Source organism: Cuculus canorus, chromosome 8, assembly GCF_017976375.1.
Source record: "Cuculus canorus isolate bCucCan1 chromosome 8, bCucCan1.pri, whole genome shotgun sequence".
NCBI lineage: Eukaryota > Metazoa > Chordata > Aves > Cuculiformes > Cuculidae > Cuculus > Cuculus canorus.
The window spans coordinates 2826440-2847851 of NC_071408.1; the positions used below are offsets into that span (position 1 = coordinate 2826440).

General features: G+C 45.5%; 1 protein-coding gene across 1 annotated transcript in view; it reads left to right on the forward strand.

Moving 5' to 3' along the window:
- The window catches only part of PLA2G4A (phospholipase A2 group IVA), a 225138-nt gene that overhangs the window by 46428 nt on the left and 157298 nt on the right, over positions 1–21412 (forward strand). Inside the window, exon 4 of the mRNA XM_054073588.1 lies at positions 2784–2895. The gene's annotated coding sequence lies outside the window, so the exon portion shown is untranslated. The remainder of the gene's footprint in view (positions 1–2783; positions 2896–21412) is intronic.

Consider the following 21412-nt stretch of genomic DNA (forward strand, 5'->3'; position numbering starts at 1 on the left):
GAGCTGGAGATGACAAAACATTTTCACAATTGTCCACTTTGACTATGATTTGAGGGAAATGCTATTGCCCCATGCGGAGAAGGCCATGTGCGTCCAGCCCAGTGAGCCTGCCCGTCACGCTGATGCTTGTCTTTCCAGATAGCGTGGTGTGGCCATGAAGATGCAGGGAAAAGTACCTTCATGGTGTGACGGTGATGTGTTGACCACATGTTGTATACAAATGGTTGCAGAATTCATGGTGTGTTGAGGCACTGCCTTTGTAGTAGAGTTTTCGACCTCTGCCTCGAGGCCACCATGTGCTTGGGTTGGTGTTTAGATTATCTCAATCTAGAACACAGCTATTAAGATGGATTTTTTTTCCTGTGGATATCTTCTCTCACTTTCCTGCCTCTGTTTCACTTGCGATACTAAAATGCACCTCCTCTACGTTTGATTTTTTTCTCCCTCAAGTGATTGGATGTTATAATTTCAGCGGAGCAGCACATAAAAGAGAAAGGTATCGGATAGACTTAAATGGCAAACTTCACCTAATGCGTGATTTGGAAACAAACTGTCTTTTCTGATGGCCTTATTTGCATTCTCACAGACTTCTCCTTGTTGCTGCAGCTGGGAAGAGGGAAGCGACAGGGTGGGTTGACGTTTGTCCAGCGTTACATGGGAAACGCTGAGACCTTTCAGGGGATGGGTATTTTTCAATGAGATTTCCTGGTTGATTCAGGTAGTCCAGGAAGAACAGTGCTGGGCGAAGAACTAGAAATGGGTCAAAACAGGGCAACAACAACACAATTTCTTTGATATGTGGAAGAAAGTGAAGCAGCTGATATATATGTGTGCTGGTTTTTGTGAACCTGTTTCCTTTGTCTGCTATCCCTCTCCAGAAAAGAGCCATTTATCAATGAGATGTGATGACAGATGCCTTTTTTCCCCTCCTAGTATTTCAGCCGAGCGTCAGAAACACCAAACCCCGGCTCGGATGTGTATTTATATCCCGTAAAGTCTGACATTTTCCTTGTGCTGTGCATACAAAGAGCTACATTCAATCTGCCCACCAGGTCCAAGAATCATAAAGAAACCAGAGAACCACAAGGAACCTAAACATAAATGCAGGAAAGAGAATTACAAGTTGTTTCGACCCCTTAATTTCCCCTATTTGGTTTGTAACACAAGTGTGAGTGGCCTCGCGCATCTCTGCAAACTGATTTGAGGCATTTCCCAGGCTAAATTGTGCTGCACATCCTTTCTTGCTCCATGCTTTCAAACCATACCCCTTGCGCCCCAGCAGACTCACATGCTCCATTCGCAAGATAATAATGAGAAAAGAATATAATAAGATAAATAAATAAAATACCCACCCTCCCGCAGTGCCGTGCTGACTTCACAGTCCTGGCAGCCCATAATGACAGGGGTTTGCTGAAAGGGCTGCGTACGTCAGCGGGGCTCTCCGCCACACAACCTTGTCCTGCTCTGAGGTGCCGTTGGGAATATCCATATCCAGCTGCTCCACACTGGAAGATCCACAGTGGAGCTTTTGTCGGACATGCTTGGAGAATGGTGTCATGGAGCTCTGCAGTTTAATTACAGCTTCTGATGCTAACCCTGCCCTCCTGCAGCTTTCTGGCAGGGACGTGGTCAGTGGAGGGAGAGAGGCCACAGAGGGGGTGGATGCGCGGGAAGGAAGATAGAATCAGGGAGTCATAGAATCCCTAGGTTGGAAAAGACCTTTGAGGTCATCAAGCCAAATCGTACCTGTCCACTACTAAATCATATCCCTGAGCATCTTATCTACCAATCTTTTAAACACCTCAAGGGCTGAGGACTCCACCACCTCCCTGCGCAGCCTCTGACCCTTTCAGTGAAAAACTTTTTCCTGATGTCCAATCTGAACCTGCCCTGGTGCAGCTTGAGGCCATTTCCTCTCGTCCTATCGCCTGTCAATTGGCAGAAGAGACCAACATCCACCTCTCTGCGCTCTCTTTTCAGGGAGCTGTAGAGGGCAATGAGGTCTCCCCTCAGCCTTCTCTTCTCTAGGCTAGACAACCCCAGTTCCCTCAGACACTCACCATAATCCTTGTTCTCCAGCCCCTCACCAGCTTCGTCGCTCTTTTTGAATGCGCTCCAGGACTTCAGTGTCCTTGGAGTGAGGGGCCCAAACCCGAACCCAGGATTTGAGGTGCGGCCTCACTAGAGCTGAGTCCAGGGGCACAATCCCTACCCTGGACCTGCTGGTCACGCTGTTTCTGATATAAACCAGGATGCCATTGGCCTTCTTGGCCACCTGGGCCACTGCTGGCTCATGTTCAGCTGCTGTCAACCAACACCCCCAGGTCCTTCTCCTCCAGGCAGCTTTCCAGCTGTCTTTCCCCAGGCCTGGAGCTGCACAGAGTTGTTGTGTCCTTAGTGAATAATTGAGCCTCCGTCTCCCCGTGTAGCCAGCTACACCCCTGCCTGTTGCTCCAGCAGCTCAGACCAGACTCAGACCTGGGGTTTCTCAATTAGCGCTACCGCCTCCCCGTGCAATCAGCCAACACTGACACCAAGTGCGCAATGCAGCCTCGAGCCCAGTTCCCTCAGCGATCAGTCTGGCTCTGCCTCCTGACTGACTGGGATTGCAGGGATTACAGGGATCCCCATCCCTGGAGGTGTTCCAGGCCAGGTTGGATGGGCCTTGGGCAGCCTGAGCCAGTGGGAGGTGTCCCTGCCCATGGTGGGGGAGTTGGAATTAAATTCTATTTTTCTCATTATTATGATCACGGGTTTTAATATTCTGTTTTCCATCTACTTAGGTTTTAAAAGGAAGGCAGCCAACGGTACAGGCTGGAGCATCTTTGCTATGTGAAGAGTTTCCCTTCGTGTTTGATCTGGTACATCCCACACTACTCGACGTGCATCGTTAAGGTAAAAATAACAGAATATTAAAACCTAAAAGACAACGAGCCACATAATGCCTGTATTTTCTGAATCTCTGTTATTCTGAATTGGAAAGAGCAAACCAAGGTGTTTTCTCTGCAGTGCCTACGAGCTCCACTGATTGCAGACAAAGCTTGAGTGGAGCCTCAGCCTCTTTCCCCTCTGGCCTTTCAATACAGCGTTGCGTAATGAGCCAGTGAGGGAATTTTTAATTGGGAGTTTCCTGTAAGGCCCTTTCTGCTCCTATGAGCTCTCGTAGCCCACTTAAAAGTGTGGTCACCTCTGCTTTGTGCTGACTGGCCTCTGATAGCATCATAGAAACATAAAATCCCTAGGTTGGAAAAGACCTTTGAGATCATCGAGTGCAACCGTACCTATCACTACTAAATCATATCCCTAAGCACTTCATCTGCCCGTCATTAAACACCTCCAGGGATGGGGACTCAATCACCTTCCTGGGCAGCTGTTCCTTTGCTTGAGAACCCTTTCAGTGAAGAATTTTTTCCTGATGTCCAATCTGAACCTGCCCTGGCACAGCTTGGGGCCATATCTGGGTCTGCTGTGGCCCACCCAGAGGTTGCTTTCAACTTGTCCTGTTCCACAAGCAATTTTCCACTGGCCAGGCGACTACTGCTTGCTTTATTGTAGCTTCTGCTCAGCTTTGCACTGTGCTGTGGTCTCACATGGACATATTTCTTAGCCGACAGCTTGTAACAGCAGTGGGTTATTGGGTTATTTGGTGGCCCTGGGAGAGGACAGCCAGCGTGGAGTGAGAGATGCCGTAAGTCTTAGCTTCATTGCAACAGAATGAGAAATAATCAATGAGACCGTCCTAATTTTAATGAAGTTGATGAAAAACATTTTGTATATAAGAGCTGTTCCTCTGGGCAACAAGAACGGCGTTAAGTTGTAGTGTTGCAGCTTGATGGAGGGTTTGGTCGATGTTGTAGCTTGGAGGTGATGACTGGGAAGTCACGCAAGTCACCTCGCCCTAGTGCTGCTCCCAGGATCTCTGCTGACAACAAGGGCTCCGGGAGGGTTGCAGCACTTGCACTACTTGCATCATGTAAATTAAATACCATCCTTTGGCTTCTGGACCATTGTTGTTACAATTCCGGTATCGAGATGTTGTCTCAGCGCAAACCCCTGGCTTCGCCGTGACGTGGTAACATTACCAGCAAGATCACATACAGCTATAATTAAAAAGAGACTTAGATTAAACAAACCTATTAAATAAGTAGCCAGAAGGCTGAAATTACAACCGAAAGTTATACTTTCAGTTGTGATCTTCGGAGTGTCATACCAAGGGGAATGGATTTAATCAGAGCAGTGTTCTGCGCTGTTCCCATTGGGAGAAAGGGCTGACGAAGCAGGGTAAAGCTGTTGCAGGTCGCTTGTGCTTCAGATGGAGGATTTTAAGGGAAAAAGGCAAAAAAAGAAGCAAGCTCTTCTGAAACAGTTCTGACTGTGGAGCACGTGCTGTATTCCCCTTCAATGTCTGTCTCTGGCATTTTGAGCAGTCCATGTCACAAGGCAAATGACTCCAAATAAGGGTTTGTGTGGAAAATAATTGAATTTTTTTTAGTTTTATTTCACTGAGTAGTTTAACGTCTTCACAGCCTGTAGAAAATGCAGAACCTATTTCCATCCAGCTTTGGGCAGTGGCGCTGGGTACCACCAGTGTGCAGGTCCCTGTGGATTCACGAGGAGGCCCAGTGTTGCTCCATGTTACAACCTGGAAGGCGAGGAATGAAGAGGGTGTGATTTTGCGAGGTTTATGCTGCAGAGCAGTGCTAAGGCCAGGAAAGCAATCCTGACTTTTGGGGTTTTAAGGAGGTTTTTTTAGCACTCCAAAACCTTCACGTGCTCCTCCTCCAGCTTCTCCAAATCGTTGAATAGTTTGTGCTGGAAGGGGCTCTTCGAGGTCATCCAGTCCAACTCCTCTGCAATGAGCAGGGACATCTTCAACTGCACCTGGTTGCTCAGAGCCCCATCTAACCTGACCATGAATGTTTCCAGGGATGAGGCATCTACCACCTCTCTGGGAAACCTGTGCCGGTGTCTCACCACCCTCAGCGTAAAAATGCTTTCCTTATCTCTAGTCTAAATCTCCACTCTTTTAGTTTAAAACCATTACTCCTTGTCCTGTCACAACAGGCCCTGTTAAAATGTTCTTCTCCGTCTTTCTTATAAGCCTCCTTTAAGTATGAAAAGGCCACAACAAGGTCTCCCTGGAGCCTTCTTTTCTCCTGGGTGAACAATCCCAGCATTTGTCCACTGATGTAGTCGTAGGAGGCCACTAGGTCGGTCAGGCAGGGCCCTTGGTGTAGCCAAGCTGGCTGTCTCATATCACCTCCGTGTCTCCCACGTGCCTCAGCACAGCTTGTAGGAGTACCGCTCTGCAAATCTTTCTGATAAAGGTTTTCTTCGTAACCAATTCTCAGAACTTATGCATGAAAAGCTTTTCCATCGTTCAAGGAATTCGCCTTTGTCACAGTAAGCACCGGGCTTAACTCAAGCAAGCCAAAGTTCCTCTTTCTCTCGCTTTTGTCCGTAAATTGGTGAGCAGCTGTTTGTGGAGGACAGCTGAACCCACAGCAGGTCGCTTCTGGAGTTAAAAAAAAATGGATTTTTTTTTCAGTGATGTTCAGTTCTTGTAAGCACGGGCTTTGCAGCCTTCTCAGAAAGTGTCTCAAAAGCAGGATGAACCCTTTTCATCTACAGGGGAACTGTGACTCCGTGCACTCCCTGTGGGGCAGGTGAGATCCAGCCCTTCCCCTCAGCTACGTGTGGGGCTGGATGGGGTTTTCGGGACTGTATTCCGTCTTTCTCCTCAAGTAGCCGGGGGTGGATGGGAAAGCGTTCCTCCAAGAGGAAACGTGTGTGAAGGCCGGGAGGAGCCAGCGTGGCTCCTGATGGACCCCATGGGCTGGAGGATCAGTGAGTTCATGTAGAAATAGAAAAAAAAAGAACTGTTTTTTCAATAACATGAAATTGCTGGCAACTGGAAGGTGCGTTTGATTCCTTTGGCACGTGAAAGAGATGAGATGGAGGTCCGTATCCCCACTCCCGACCAAAAGGAGGAGCAACATCCCAACAACCCAGTGCAGTATCTCAGCTGGGAGGTGCCATCGTTGTGGGTGCGTTGCCTTTTAGGGGGCAGCTACCCCGGCACAATGCAAACAGGGCGGGACGCGCACCTAACGTGTGTAGACATGTTCACGAGGAATGCCAAAACCTCGCATTATTTTCACGAGACAAAATCCCCATCCTCCAGCCAGCTTTCCTTTTAATCTGGCAGCTACTTCACTGGAGGCAATCCAGGCTCCGTGCCTGGTCTCCGTGCTTGCTCTCTTTGAATGCTTTTCAGCATACAGTGTTTTGGATTTATGACTGACATCAACTTATTTACATGTAGATTTAATTGTAGGTAATGTTTTCCCTTTCCTTTCTGAAGCCTACCTGGTCCAAATGTTGAATCATGCTCTCTTAGAATCCTAAAATCATAGAATCACAAGATCATAGAATAGTTTGGGTTGGAAGGGACCTTAAAGATCACCCAATTCCAACCCTCCCTGCCATGGGCAGGGACACCTCCCACTGGATCAGGGGCTCCAAGGCCCATCCAACCTGGCCTGGAACACCTCCAGGGATGGGGCAGCCACAGCTTCCCTCACCACTCTCAGAGTGAAGGAATTCCTCCCTCTGTCCAGTCTCAATCTGCCCCTCTCCAGTTTATCCCCATTGCCCCTCGTCCTATCCCCACAAGCCTTTGTGAACAGCCCCTCTCCAGCTTTCCTGTAGCCCCTTCAGGTACTGGAAGGTTGCCATGAGTCTCCTGGGAGCCTTCATCAAACTTTTTATTGTTGGTCTGTGTCTTGGCCTCCAGGCCTTCTGCACACAGCTAGCTCCCTGGATTTTGCTAGCATCCTCTTTATTTTCCTGGCTGTTTTCCAGATTTATCGTGATATTTGTCTTGAATTTAGAGGAATCTAACATTGAAGCAAAGCAACACAAACTATTTGCTTAATTGGTAAAGAATCATTTGATATTCCAGCTTGCCCCCTCTAGTTTTCCTTAGGAAGCACAATTTTAATTCCTTTTTGAAATAATGCAAGTCTTTATCTAATTAAGTCTTTAAATATTTAAAGATGAGTATTCTGCCCAGCCTTGCCTTGCAGTTTTAATGATGAATGTTTCCTTCGCTGTTTCATCAAGCTAAACGAAACCTGAGTTTCAAGGGGTTTATTGTGTTTGATTTTACAGATGAGAGGGAAAAATAGCTGCTGAAACAGTGGAAGGAGAAAAATATTTATTTATTTGTTTTATGTGCTCAAAAGAGGCTTTATTTTTCTGCTGATGCCTTTTTCTTTTTTTGCTTAAAATGGGTCTTTAAGGAAGACAGACTTAGCTGTTCAGCGGATTCAAGCCCAGACGCTGCCAGGCAAGTTCTGCTCATCCGGTGGAGAGCGTGTTTCTAGCAGGGTCTTTGGAAGCATCATTTGATTTTGTGCCTGTTTGAGCTCTATTAGTAAAAGTTGAGAAACTGGCCAAAGGCTGCATTTCCCTACGTGTGCATGGTCTCCAGCTGAATCATCCGATTCCAGAAATTCCCTCTCCCACCTGTGGCACTGTTTAGCTTGGGTGAGACTACCTCAATAACTGCATTGTTAAACAAATGATTCACAGTCAGACACATGCATTCAGCCTCACACACAGCTCTGAATAAAACATACGCATTGGATGCACGATGTTACGAATAGCTGGAAGAGGATTGAGCTGTATCAAGGATTCTCCAACACCCATGGGAAGGATTAGTCGATCCACTGCTTGTTTCCAGATGTAGAATGCAGCCCCTTTCTCGGCTAAAGGCAATTTTATTTCTTTTTTCAGTAAAAAAAAATCTTTCAAAGCAGACTTTAGACGTGCCTCTACAACACCGTGTAATTTGTAACAAATACAGCTTTTAAGACTTTATTTAGACTTCCTACCAATACTGTTCGTGTTGTTGATGTCCAGTTGGGTGTGGGTAACTGGTATGGATTCTCCTTTACTGTAAATTCGGTCTGCCCGAACCTGCTCACTCTACAGGGTACGTAAAATAAGATATGTTAAAAACTTGTTGTCAGCAATATATACCTAAAGGTGGAATCAGATGGGAGACAGACCTCTTGAGGAAGTCCGGAGCCTTCCTTGTGTGGTTGTATCTTACCTGTGGACCTGCAATTTTTAGCAAGCTTCTTGATGCTTCAGAGAGATTTCCTGGATGAGAGATAGACCAGGAAAGGCAAAAAAGAACATTAAGGGCAGAGGAGGACATGGCTAGAATAAGCCACGGGGCGGAGTGTGACTGGAGACACCAACCTCATAGGTGGTTGAGAAGAGTAGGAAAATGCCTTGGCTGTCTGGGAGAGAAAGATGACACACAGAGAAAAAAATCTGGAAACTATGCCTTCTTTGTCTTGGCATGGTAATAGCTGACCGTGTCCTTCGCCGCACAGCTCAGCACATTCCCCTCGTCCCATTCATTTCACTCCCAGATCTTCTGTGGCTGGAGTCCTCGTCCATCAGGGAGAAGAAGGCATCTTGGAGAGGGGCGCCAGCCACTCCCAGGAGGTGCAGTGAGCCATATCAAAGAGGGCGTATGGAAGAACTCCTCGCTGTCCTTGGGGCTGTACAGTGTGGTGGCAAAAGGCAACAGGCACACACAGCAATGGCAAAGCTGGGCATGAGGGAGAAGGTTTTCATAGAGAAGATAGTTTAGCGCTGCAGACCATGCCATCTCCATCCATGGAGATGTTAAAAGCTTGACTGGGAAGGCTCACAGCAGCCTGATTTCGCGTTGAGGCTGATTTCAGAAACATATCCTCCTGGGGCCTACCAATATCTCCGTCTGGTTAGGGGTCAATCCTCCTCCAGCTATTTGTAACATTGTGCATCCAATGTGTATGTTTTATTTCAGAGCTGTGTGTGAGGCTGAATGTATGTGTCTGACTGTGAATTTTATGATTGGACCAACACCACCAGCATCAATGTCTTCATTGGTGTCACTGCGTGCCCAAATAGTTGTGGACGAGGGCCTTGGTGACTCCTTTGGAGTATTTCCTCCAAGGAAAGTCACTGCATGCACCTGATTTACTGTGGTGAAGATCTAGAGCTGCAGACCTCCATTTATCCAAAGGAGGTTTCCAAATAGCCATTCAAACAAGTGGATCAGGATGGGTGCTGCCCACCTGGGACACAAGGCGGTGAAGGATAAAGAAGCTCCTACAGTTCTTCAATGCCAGTTTGATTTTTTAATGGCATGTGAACCTGCTGGCTTGAAGTTTTATGAGCTCATTGGAAGCACAGGGTGAGTTCACCTTAGCTCAGACTTTGAAGACAGGTCAGCTAATAAAACTGCCTGTGAGACTAAAGCACAATTAGTAAGAACACAGCAAAGCATATTATTAAGTTTGCTGTTCGTGGTGCTCTCTTTTCAAACATTTCTTAAACAGAAACACTTTGTTTCCTGAAAGCTTTGTTTCAACTTAAGTGCAGCTCTTCCTCTCTGACTGTTATTTTATGATTGGAGTATTAACACTGGTTAATTTTGATAGGTCAAATAAACTTAAAACTATGTTTGTGAGTGCAGCAAAAGCTTTCAGGAAATGGAAGATTTTATAGGGTGCTATAATAGGTAACACAGATGGGATATAAGTTAATAAATTCCAGGTACTGAGGATGGAAATACCTGTAAAAGTTGAATTTAACACCTAATAAATATGCTGGCGGGCGGCGTGTGTCAGGGCGCTGGGTGGCCTCAGCCGGGGCCTCCCGCACCCCTGCCCGTCGCCCCAGGGCTCCGTTTAAACTCAACCCTGCAGCTTCAGTCCTGGTTTGGGTTTGGTCCTAGGTGTGCCAAATAGTTGAGCTCCGAAACTTCACGTGTTTATAGGGGTAGAGATTGGAGAAGACAAAAGGATTCTGAAGCCCTGTTGCGGAGTGGTGCGTCCTCTGCTCCGGCGGCACTGCCGGACCCCCTCCCTGGCACTGCCGGTGCATATCCTGAGTCGTCTCCCATGGTGGCTTCTCGACTCCTGGTGCTGGGTTGGGTGTTGGCTGGTGGACAAGGCCCTCGGTGTTTGGGGTGCTCAGGATGTTGTGGCTGAGTGATCCTAAGAAGGTGTGGCTCAGTTAAAGTGGAGAGGATGTTGGCAAGAGTGAGCAATGTCTGGAGCACTTTGATCACCAAAGAAAAATGGAAAAATGGATTTGTTTACACCTTGCTTCTAAAGTTTTTTGAACTAAGGATTTTTTCAATGGATATAGAGGATCTTGAATCCTGTAACTATAGTCCCGCTTTTCTAAGCTATGTTTTATGGACTTTGGTCTGTAGACTTAGTTTTAAGTTGCGTCTTATGGAGGACAGACTTCTGGAGTCTGGGGGAAAGAAGGACGTCCTCTAGTCTGAAAAAGCCTCTTGCAGGGATTAAGGGAATGAGCTGTTTCTTCCTGGCCGCAGGCAATAGAGCAAGAGGTTGTGGGTTTAATTTCCAATAGGAAACTCCGCTGCCGTTTTCTGATGAAAGCAAGGCATGGGTCTAAGGGTGTGGTATCTCGGCTGCTGAGGTTTTTAAGAATAGGTTGGACCAGCGTCTGTTAAATTATTTGGGTCAAATTGATCATGGCTTAGGGCAGCAGGAGGAACCATGTCTAGCTTTCTTGGAGCTGAGCATCACTCAGGAAATAGATGCCATTCCCTTCCCTTCTGCATCTGGTTCCCCAGCTCCAGCGAGGGTAGCTCTTGCCAGCTCCTTGCTTTCATCCATGGATACAATTTTGGCAGACTCTCTCTATTTTGGGTTCTGTGCTGGGTTTTGTGTTTCATCTGTTCTTGCCCCTCATCAGAAATTGGTTTATTAGCAACCGCGGGACCTGTTTCCCTATGATTGTGGTTGCAATGGACTAAAACCCCCTGGCTTCTTAACTCTATTCCCGTGCTTTAAGTTCAAAGTGTACAATGACGTTTTTAAACATTTGAACCAAATCATGAGAGTTCTTAATGTCTGCAGTTTCTCCAGACGGAGGGGGTGTGTTTCTTTGCCAGGAGTGTTCATAGTCGCTATGTTTGAAGCTTGTAAGGGGCTGTAGCATGAGGCTATCACAAACTGGTGGACCATGATCCACTGGAGGCATTAATACCTTTACAGCATTTAAGTGATTTATAGACGTGGGACTGAAGGTGCTGGTAATTTTGGTAGCTTGGAGGATACGTGCAGAAATCAGGAAGAGCTTCAGCAACTCTTCCTAAATCTCTCAGAGGAGGTGGGATGAGATCCACCAGACTTCTCATATGTCCAAAGAGGTGGTTTTCAGTCGCTACTTGATCAGGCAAGTTCTGCTTTGCGTGTTTGTTTGGGGCCTCAAAGCTAAGCGTATATTTACCCCTAGCATGTGATTTGTTTACAGTCCAATGAACTGCTGCTTCTGTGGGATGCGTTTGTATGTTAACTGCTGAAAAATGTGTGCTTGCTTTTACATTCACTGCAAGAGAACAGGATGAGTGCTCTTGCAATGCGTGGTGGTCTCCCGCAAGTATGGGAAGGTACTCAGTTCACTGCTTTTCCAAAAAGCCCGTCGAGACTGATTTAAGTAAATTCATGCTAAGTTAATTATAATAAAAATAAACAACCTGAAAAACTGTTGGTTTTGAAGAAGAATCTCCCTTCCCAGCCCCTTAGATCTGCTGTAACGAGTCTTTGTGTGAACAGAAGAGCAGAGGACTTCAGAGCCTCCAGCCTGGGCTCAGCGCCTGTGTTGGGAGACTAAGAAAATATTTGGATGCTGGTGTGAGCTTTGTAGGTCTGAATGCCTTTAGCTTAGCAGAACTGTTCCTTTAAGGGACATTTACCTAGGAGAAAGTTATCGTCCCTCGCTCCATTTTTTCCTTGTCTTTTCTCGTTGTCGTCATCGGATTGTAAATGTTTCTTTCTTAAACTGCAAGATGCCCAGAGACCCCCAGGAAGCTCTGGCGTGGCACACGAATTTATTTGCTCTTTGCAGTGGGGATGGTGCTATGGAAAACCCACTCCCTAATGCGCAGCAACGTCTGCCGCAGGGGAAACTTGGGGTTTCCTTAATTTATTGCCTGTATGGGCAACGTGCGAGCCTCCCCGCCCGAGAAGAGGGTATGATGTGGTTGTGGGAAGGCAGAGCAGGCAGGCATATCGTACGTGCGGTGCCGTCTGTGCAGAAACCCTGTGACTGCAGCAGCATCGGTCTCCCGGGGGAAGTGAGACCAGTTTAACAAACAGCTCATCGATGCGTGTGTTTGTTTGTTTGTTTGTTTTAACGAGGGAGATGATAAAATAGGGATCCTCCCCTTGATTCCTTCGGCAGTGGGTGTTTCGGTCATCGAGTTACTTGCGGACCAGCTGATGGGAAATAGAGTAGGAGAAAATTCCTCTGCAGTTGGCGGCATCCAGCCTTCGGCAGAGAGGCTGAACTCTATAAAACCAAGCCGAGAAATTCTGTATCTCAGCCTGCACGCGCTCTTTTAAGGGGAAAAAAGAGTTAAAAAGGGAAGAGGATGGGGGAAAGCCAGAATAAACAGGATGTTTATGGAGCGCAGGGTGGTGCCAAGATGGAGGGAAAGGGAGGAGGACAAAAAATACATTGAAGAGATACAGGTGGGCACATCAACGTGAGCGTGCTTGGGTTTTGACAGGACTGTAATTTGAGCAAACAAAACACAGAGCTGGGAAGGTTGGAGCAGCTCTGACTTTTAGCAGTGCAGCACTTTCCTGTTACTGCTTATTCTTATTGTCAAAGCTGACCCAAGAGAAGTTTTCTGCAGATGACTTCCCTCAAAACCAGTTCCAGGACTGACTTTTTCTAGCACTAGATATTTTCCTTCTTTTAGCCTTTTGTATCATATGTAATTTTCATTTTTTTCGCCCGGAGAGGGAACCAACAAAAAGATGCGAAATACAATATATCTCATAGCAGTATTAATGTCCTTACTATGGATTTTAACGATTCAAGCGCTAGTAATTAATTTTATACAATTAACTCATTTCCTTAATTGCTCTGAGCAAAATTAGAGTAAGATTTTGCTATCTGTTCACTGAAATGACTTCCTAGTTACCAGCCAGGTTCCTCTACGGGCTTGGATGAGAAGTCGCAGTCATCACCACCAGCCAGAGTTTGGTTTGTGCGTGCTGAGCGCCTGAGTCAGCAAACCTTTCAGAGTCTGATATGCTAAACAGAGACAATAACGTACCGAAATGGATTTGATCGTTGTGTGATACCGTGCGTTTGCCCCGACCGCGCCCCAGGGATGGGTGAGAGCAGCCATGCACTATCTCTTCGATGCTCAGTGTGATCCATCACGGATTTGATACGCAGCTCTGGTTCTCGGAGTACTCGGTGTCGTGATCTGAACTCGACTTTTAACTGGGAGGGAGAAAGCAGCTTCCTAGTGGCACAGGGCTCTACAAATCCAACCCCACCGCCAGATAGCTTGAGGGGGGAAGGCAGAGGGTCAGCTGTGTCAGAAAGAGTTTTAATTCTGGTTTTAATTCTGGTTTTCTGCTTGTGGCACTGCAGCACATACCCCTGCTCCTGAAATACAGCTTTTAGTGGGGACAAAGAACCCTTCTTTTGTGTCAGTGTGCAGGGAGCTCCTGCTCAACAGCCCCTGCTCTTCTCAGCAGCTCCCACTCTTCTCAGCAGCTCCCACTCTTCTCAGTGAAATTTCTTACTGTAATCGTGAGACTTGGCAGATGCTCGCAAAAGAGTGGAAAGAATGAAATCCCGCGTTGCTTCTTCTCACTGAAGACTCGCTTTCATCTCCTGGGAGGCCTCTTATAAAGTAGTCAGTGGTTTAAATAAACAATAAGCTCTGGTGTTTTCTCAGTGCTGTATTAAATCAATTTGATTAAAATCAAATGATTAGATCAAATCAATTGCATTAAAGAAACTCAATTTTATAACGAGGCAAAGGTGTAATCTCACAGCCCCTCAAGCAACCCATTGGCTTGGCTGGAGCACCTCATCCACTTGCACGTCAAAACATCCATGAGACTGGGTTAAAACTCAGCCATTCTCTTCCATGGTAACCTCGAGCCCTTTGAAAAAGACATTACTATTAATCAAATACAGACTAGAAAGCAATAAAAATTCCATGTTGTTCCTCTTCTTTTTCATTCTGAAGAGGGTGAGCTGTGTGCTCCATCGTGGAGCTTCAAAGCTCTGAGGCTCCCTGGGCTGGGTTTGCTCTGAGGACGGTTCACTGAAATGACCTATTTTCATTAGACATCTGGGTTCAATAAAAGGATATTTTTTATACTGAGATAGTGAGAGTTGTGCTGAACCCTTCTGACTGTTGGCTGGGCCAGGAATCTAGGTGGAAATATTCAGCCAGCTTTGATCTTACTAATGGCCTGTTGATCCAGGAGAGGAAAGCCATGGTGGGTCCTGAGTGATCCAGCCAGTGCTTATTAGTGTTTTTAGCATGCGTGCTAATTGCAGAGTTGAACAAATTATATACTTCCTACGGATCTTAGTCTAGAGTCATTAAGATAGTCAATATTCCAGGAAATCAAGTTCATTTTGGTGCATGCTGGTGGAGAAAAGGGGAATTTGGTATTTGCCTTGGAAATCTTCAGGATGACTAATGCATCAATGGCAAAACACATGTGGCATGAATGAAATTAAGACTGGATTTTGAACAGATCATTCAGCGATGATGAAATGCTAATATCTGAATATGAGCAAATCTCCTGAAGTCTTGATGTAAGAAGAACAAGACCTCACAGGTTCGGGGTGAGATAATAGTTGGATAGAAATAATTGAGTCTAAATTTAGCATATGAAAGAAATTCTTGACTAAATGAGGCTTGTACCACACATCTTGAACATCTGTCTCTGAGTGGGATGACTCATCCTCTGAACACATGCATCTCTTATCGGGTGACCATAGATGGAGCCTGCATGACCAAATTGTTTAAACTTTGCACTGATAAAGTTAGGTGAGCTGAATCCCACCTAACGTGTTTACTAACAGTGTTATTTTTCTACAAGCCTGGATATCTTCTAGTGTGCACTGGGCAGTGCCGCTTTTCTGCTTGCCGGAGAGCTGCTTTGAGTTCTTTGCAGAGAGACCCACTTAAAACTGTGGTTACAGAGCTGCACTTTGCAATTTAAGGCACTCGGTAAGAGCTGAACTCAGCTCACTGCAGCAAAATGTTTTGCCGCGGGGCTTGAACTGCATATCCTTCTCCTTGCAGAAATCCATCTGGCTGCCTGCGGGGCTCCTTCTGGCAAGAGGCTCAATGCTTTTAATTCAAGCCTGGTGGAAATACTGTGCTTTTTGCCTCTCTGGCCCGAAGACATTCAGGAAAGCAGATGGTTTGAGATGCTTCTGTTTGAAACCCGGGGAAGGAAGAAGAGAGGACAGTAGGAAAAGTGCATGCTGAATGTCCGTCATCTAGGGAGACGCTGGCCATGCCTCTGGGAAACAGAGACACAAACTTTTCTCGTTTTATATGTGGGCTGAAGCACTGGAGTCGGCCACGGTAAAGCTTAACATCTCGCTGGTGGCGCTCTTCCTCTTTGTGGGTCGAAGGCTGACGTTGTGGTGGGTTAAATTAACTGTCTCTACTCCCTACCACTTAAATTTCTTTTTAATTAATTTTCTCTGAGAAAAAAGATACTGTTTGAGGCACAAAGCAAACCAAAGTTACTTTGCGTATAATAGTTACAAGCACAGATAAAATGTCAGAGGTGCTGCCGGCTTTTAAAAAGCTTCCTTTCCTATCATAACTATTAAATGGGTTATAACATACGCACCTGAATATAATTACACAGAAAATCTTAACTAAATCTTAACAGAACTAAGACATAAGGTCCTTAATCGGCCGCCTCCTCCTCCTGCCAGGCCCCACACGGTTTCCCAAAGACACAGCCCTTCCCTTCATCCTTGCCGATAGGTCCGAAACGCTGATGCTAGAGGCACAAACTCCATGAGACGTCAGACCTTTGACATATGGAAAGTGTGTCGAATTATTTCCTGCTGCTCTGATGACATCTTTTCTTCCCCTGACCTCCCAGCAGCTGTCAGAGAGTGGCCTTCCACCAATTTGGGGTGATGCTCCTGTGGGATGATGTAGGGAGCTTGGGAAGAGCCAGATGCAGCTTGTACCACCAGCTCCTTCCCATCCTATGGAGCTGCATTCTTAACACCTCCAGCACCTCCTTGGATATGTGCACCTCACACTGATTTGTGCTGGAAGTGACGCCTGCAGCCACGGGCTGCAAATAAAAATGGAATTAATCTTTATGGGGAAAAGAATGAGGTCTCAACTGTGTTATTTTTGGTGGTGCTGAGGGAAGCTCCATTTCTAACCCCACCGGCTAATAATGATGCATGGATTGTCTCACATCAATCTGCAAATCATGTTCTGTTGGTAGTGAGATGAAGCGATCTAATTAGCTCTTTGGTCAATCTGAACTTTTCAAGATTGGTATAGCTTGTATTTATATAGTGATTGTATTTCTCCTTGGGTTCAGGCGTTGTCTCCAGACCCTGCAAGCTGATCTGTGTTCCTATATCCCCAATGCTTCTGGACCTGTCTAAGCCAAACAGCTTGTTCTTCCAGCCCTGATCCAGATCGCACTGAGGCAGCTTCTCCAAGCTCTGCTCCCTGTGCTTTTCTGAAGTGGAGCTGGCTGGGTGGTATTTCTGTGTCCTGGGAGCTACGCAAATACAACTAAAAATCTATTTCTGGATCTACCAGAATCGGTGTGATTTCTAACGGGATGGTTTGGTCCATAATTACGTTTAAACGCTTGCTTTAAAAGGAACCCAAACCCACAAATATAAAGCAGACTCCATAACTTCTACCTCCAGTTTAGGATGGTGGTGAACCCCCTGAACCCGGGGACTCTGAAAAAGAAACTTGAAGTATTTCAGTTTGAAGTGCTGAAGTGCCATTTCAGCTCCCAAATTTCCTCCTCTGTGTATGTTATTAAGACTAATACTTAATTTGATGAGCACTGAAAAATAGTTTCCTCCTTCTGGATGCTGGATATGTAGATGAATTTTCTCTTTTTCCTCCTGGACTCTTATGTATAAAGGTTAAGGAGGTCAGGATATCGTAAAATGGGAAATAGCTTGACCTCAGATTTTTCTAGGAGAGGAAGTTGATCTATTTATTTGAAGTTATTATCAGACTTTCTGGACTTATTTAAGGTGGAATTGTGGCAGGGGATGACTTTTTTCAAAATGCTTTTCCAGATATATAAAATAATCAGAAATTTCAAGTGTTCCTTATGCCTGTTTCAGTGTCTGCCTTCGCTTGCCTCTATCATTTTACGTTTTAGTTGAATTGGCAAAATCACTTTCAGGAAACAGAAGATGCCAGAAATAGGATAGAAAAAAAAAGATGATTTCAGTAAAAGAACCCTAAAGGTCCTTTCAAAGACTCTTCTCCTTTTTGAACAGGCTTGTGCTAAAACTGTTGAGTGTAGTGGGAACTTTCTAGAAGGATTTGGTGTTTTCCTTGCCTTTCTGATCATAGTCAGTTGTGCTTTTGCCTGATCACCTGACAGCACAATTAGCATCACAGGTAATTCTCCTCCCTGCTACGTTTCTATTAACTCTCTGAAGTTGAATGAGACACCTGGAATATTTTTTAACTAGTTTTATACTTATTTGTTTCCAGAGCGCTCTTAAAATCCCAGGAAGAGGAGAATAAGGTTCTCTTCCAACCAGATTAGAGCACTGACCAGGCTGCAGATTTTGGTTTTGCTATTGGAGAGCGTCTGGAGAAGGGGACAGAGCTGGTGAAGGGGCTGGAGAACAAGTCTTACGAGATGCGGATGAAGGAACTGGAGTTATTTAGCCTGGAGAAGAGGAAGCTGAGGGGAGACCTTAATTCCAACCTAACGATTCTATGGTTTTATGATATATACAGATGAGAAGCTTAACCCTGTTGTGAAATGAATAGAGGATGGTAGCAGGTAGTAAGGGCGGTGATGTTTCGCGTTGATTTACTCCTTTCCCATGACAAATTTGCAGTAAGGCAGGTCAAAGAGCATTTTAGCCCCTGCAGGGTTGTTTTGCTGTGGTTGTTATTTAAGATAACTGATGAACACTGAGGCAGGCTGCTCTATTTCAGTTTTCTGAGGGCAGGCGTATCTTACTCCTGAGAAAATTACGTGCTTCTGAGTCAGACACAGTCAGGGACGGGTACGGAGGGAGTGTTGCACGCAGCTTGGTGATCAAAGGTCTCCTTAAGAAAAGAGTTAATGTGGGGGTTTTTTTTTGCTTCCTTGAGGTTTCCCTTGGATATCTTGGGGCTTTTGGATGTTTTCCTTAGTGTAAGAGTTCTGGGTTCTGTTTTACAAAGTTTATGTCTTCTGAGGGGAGGTGAAGAGAAACCACATCCTGCTCAGGTTTATCTTCTTTCTTGTCAGCCAGAAATACAAGCTGGGTTGTTATAAGCTGCTTCTTAGATCTGGCAATGCTATTTAACGTGGATTTCGTGTTGCAGGTAGTGCGGCTTCCTCCTCTCACATATTGGTTCTTATTGATCACCAGACAGTTGTGGAAACATCGCTTTCATATGCATATAAATGTGGAATACGGGGACATCTTCAGCAACAGTACGTTCACTTGCACGGGGAAAAAAAATTTGAGAAAAAAATGGGCAATTTTTGAGAATTTTCTGTTGAAAAGAGAATGCAGGTGTCCACAATGCATCTCGACTGAAGAAATTCGTAATGGAGAAGGGAGGAATGATATTAAGCTCTTGGCATCCAAAATAATTCAGGAAAAGATGTCACTTCTCAGGGACTCATGGCCAAAGCAGCCAGGGTTTCGGTATAAACCTGCCTGGTTACCTGTCCTTGGGAGAGGGAGCCACGGGGAATCCCAGTGACCAGAGCCTGTGGTTTTGGGAAAGCTGTCACGGTGATGACTGGGAGGCTGGGAACCATTCTACTTTCCAGTTTGACCAGTTAAGGTGTCCAGTTCTTGGAAGAGAGGTAGAGCTGGACCATATAGGGTTTTCCTGTTCTCAGAAGAAAACTAGAACTGGACCAGGTGGAGTGTGTAGTTCTTGGAAGAGAGCTAGTATTGGTGGTTGAAAATGACTGATTGTTCTTATCCCTGTGCATGGCTTTCCAAGACCAGAGAGTTTGGAGCCCTTGTAAAGTTTGGTGCTGGAAGCTTTGGATCAATTTGGACAGTGAAAGCTTGTGACAAGTCAGTATCTATGAAGGTGTGACTGATGTTTCATCTCCCGTGAGCCTTTTCCATGCTCTCGTCACCTAAACTACTTTGGTTGAGCCACCCTACCCGCAGCCAGATAAGAGCACGCAGGTGTAGGATCACTTGACCTTTCCCCATCTGCCGGTTTTCAGCATCTAAGAAGTCATTGTCTACGTTTTGAGTCACTGTTTAAATCTAAGACAAGTTGAGCAATTTAGGACCAAGGAAGTGCAGTTGGTATAGCCTGACAATCCTGTTTGGGTTAACAGGTAGATGATGGATGGATGGATGTCTCAGAAGTGCTGAAGTTTTTCCTTCAGCACACGCTACACATGTAGTATATGAATCAAACCACGTAATTAGAGAGGTCTTCAGGTTTTCATTGCTCTGACCACTTCTCTGTGGTAGCTGTTAGGAAACTGGGTCATGCTACTTGATATTTATTGTATTCTATTACAGCATGGCTGGAAGGTGTCGGTATCTGCAAGAAGGCAAAGAAGGATGGAGGGTGGCAGGAGAAATCACAAGGTTGGGGTGGATGTGACCACTATGCCTGAGAATTTCCCCCCAAGCCCACACTCTGTGAAAGCGAGCTCAGGACGTCAAGATGAAGATGACTTCCAGATGACAAGAAGTCTTGTCCTGAAAAGTTGCTGACCATAAATTCCACCCTGAGCAGTTCTGGTCTGCAGATAAATTTACTACATATCTTGGATATTTTCTCCAGGGCTTTGGAGTCACCATAGATCTCTGTGCCTCCAAGTTTGGGCTTTAGAATGAAGGACTGAATTTAAAAGATTTAGAAACCTCAGCATTAGTAAAGAGTCAATTAGGTCTGCAAGGATAATAGTCTTAGTTCCACAAATGCTTGCAGTGAGCTATGACTTCATTTTTAGCTGGTACGTGTAGGAGCACCAATGGTTTGAAGCTTTTTCTCTTCTCTGAGAGGGTGAAAATGTGTAGAAAAAGGTTTGAACTGTGAGAGCATCTGCATGAGAAGCCGAGGTGGTTTCAGCTGTACAATGTTAGATGGAGACAACCCAGATTCTGCTGGTGTTACTGGAAAGTAGAAATCATCAGAAGGTGACTTTCTTCCTCACCTGCTTCCAATCCTGGATAATAGGAGTCTAAATGGGGTTGTTTTAAGTGCAAGGTGGTTTGTTCTGGTCTTGTCCAGGAGGAGTGAAAATCTGTGCAGCACTTGTCAGGGGTGTTTGGCAATGTGACGGTCTCCTTCAATGGTGCCGATGTTACGTAGTAGCAAATTTCTTATCTTACAGCGCCTCATGAATACACAAACCCTGTTTTGATGTGATTGGTTCATATTCTCTAACTTTGAAACGGTTTGAAGGCAAACTGATGTGGAAACGCAAAGCGCTTCCCTTAGTTTAAGAACTTCCTTCCGCGGCTGGTGGAGGTGTCAGCGATGGGGAGCTGCTGCGGCTTCAAATCCACAGTTGGCTGTGAACTTCCGAGTCAGATGCTCTTTTAATGTGTTGAACGTGTTGTCACTTGTTGATAGACGTGCATGTGTATTTGTGTGTTCTGAAGCTCAGACTGGAGCCAAAAATCCTCCTACTTAGCAAGAAACACTCTTCTCTAGAATAAAACTATGCATCAACTTTGCGTATCTTTGTTTAGTTTTGAAAAGTTCTCAATCTAGCTTTTATTCTGAATTTTACCAGAAAGGCAGCGGCCCAGATAAATGATCATCTTTGTGGGGGTTTTATGTTTATTAATCACTACCTTTACACACCTTATTTACACGTGCACGTTGACAGCAGGGTAACTCATGTTTTGCTTGAGAAAAATGACTTTTATCTCAGTAAAGAATGCTTCTGGAAGGACAGGATGATGGGTGTGGACCCAGATGTAGAGAAATCGTGAGGCATCCTGTCTGTGCCACAGCAGGAGAGGCAATCGGGGAAGGCTGGTGTGCTCAGCCCATCCCCAAACGCAGTCTCCATTTGAAGTGAGACTGAAACAAAGGCCTTTTCTAGGGAGTCATATTGGACATTTACCCCTGGGACCACACAGCCTAACGTCTCCTTTGGAGTTCAGTGAATGTTTTAGAAGACCTTTCCCATAAAGGGATGTTCTTCCTATTGGAAAAAATTTGCATGAACCGCAGCAGTTCCCAAAAACTATTCTCCACTTGCTAATAGTGGGTTTCCCCTTCTTCTTGGCAACACTTCAGCAAAGGTGTATCTGCTTCCCCATCGCTGCTCTTAAAGTAAATTTCCAGGAG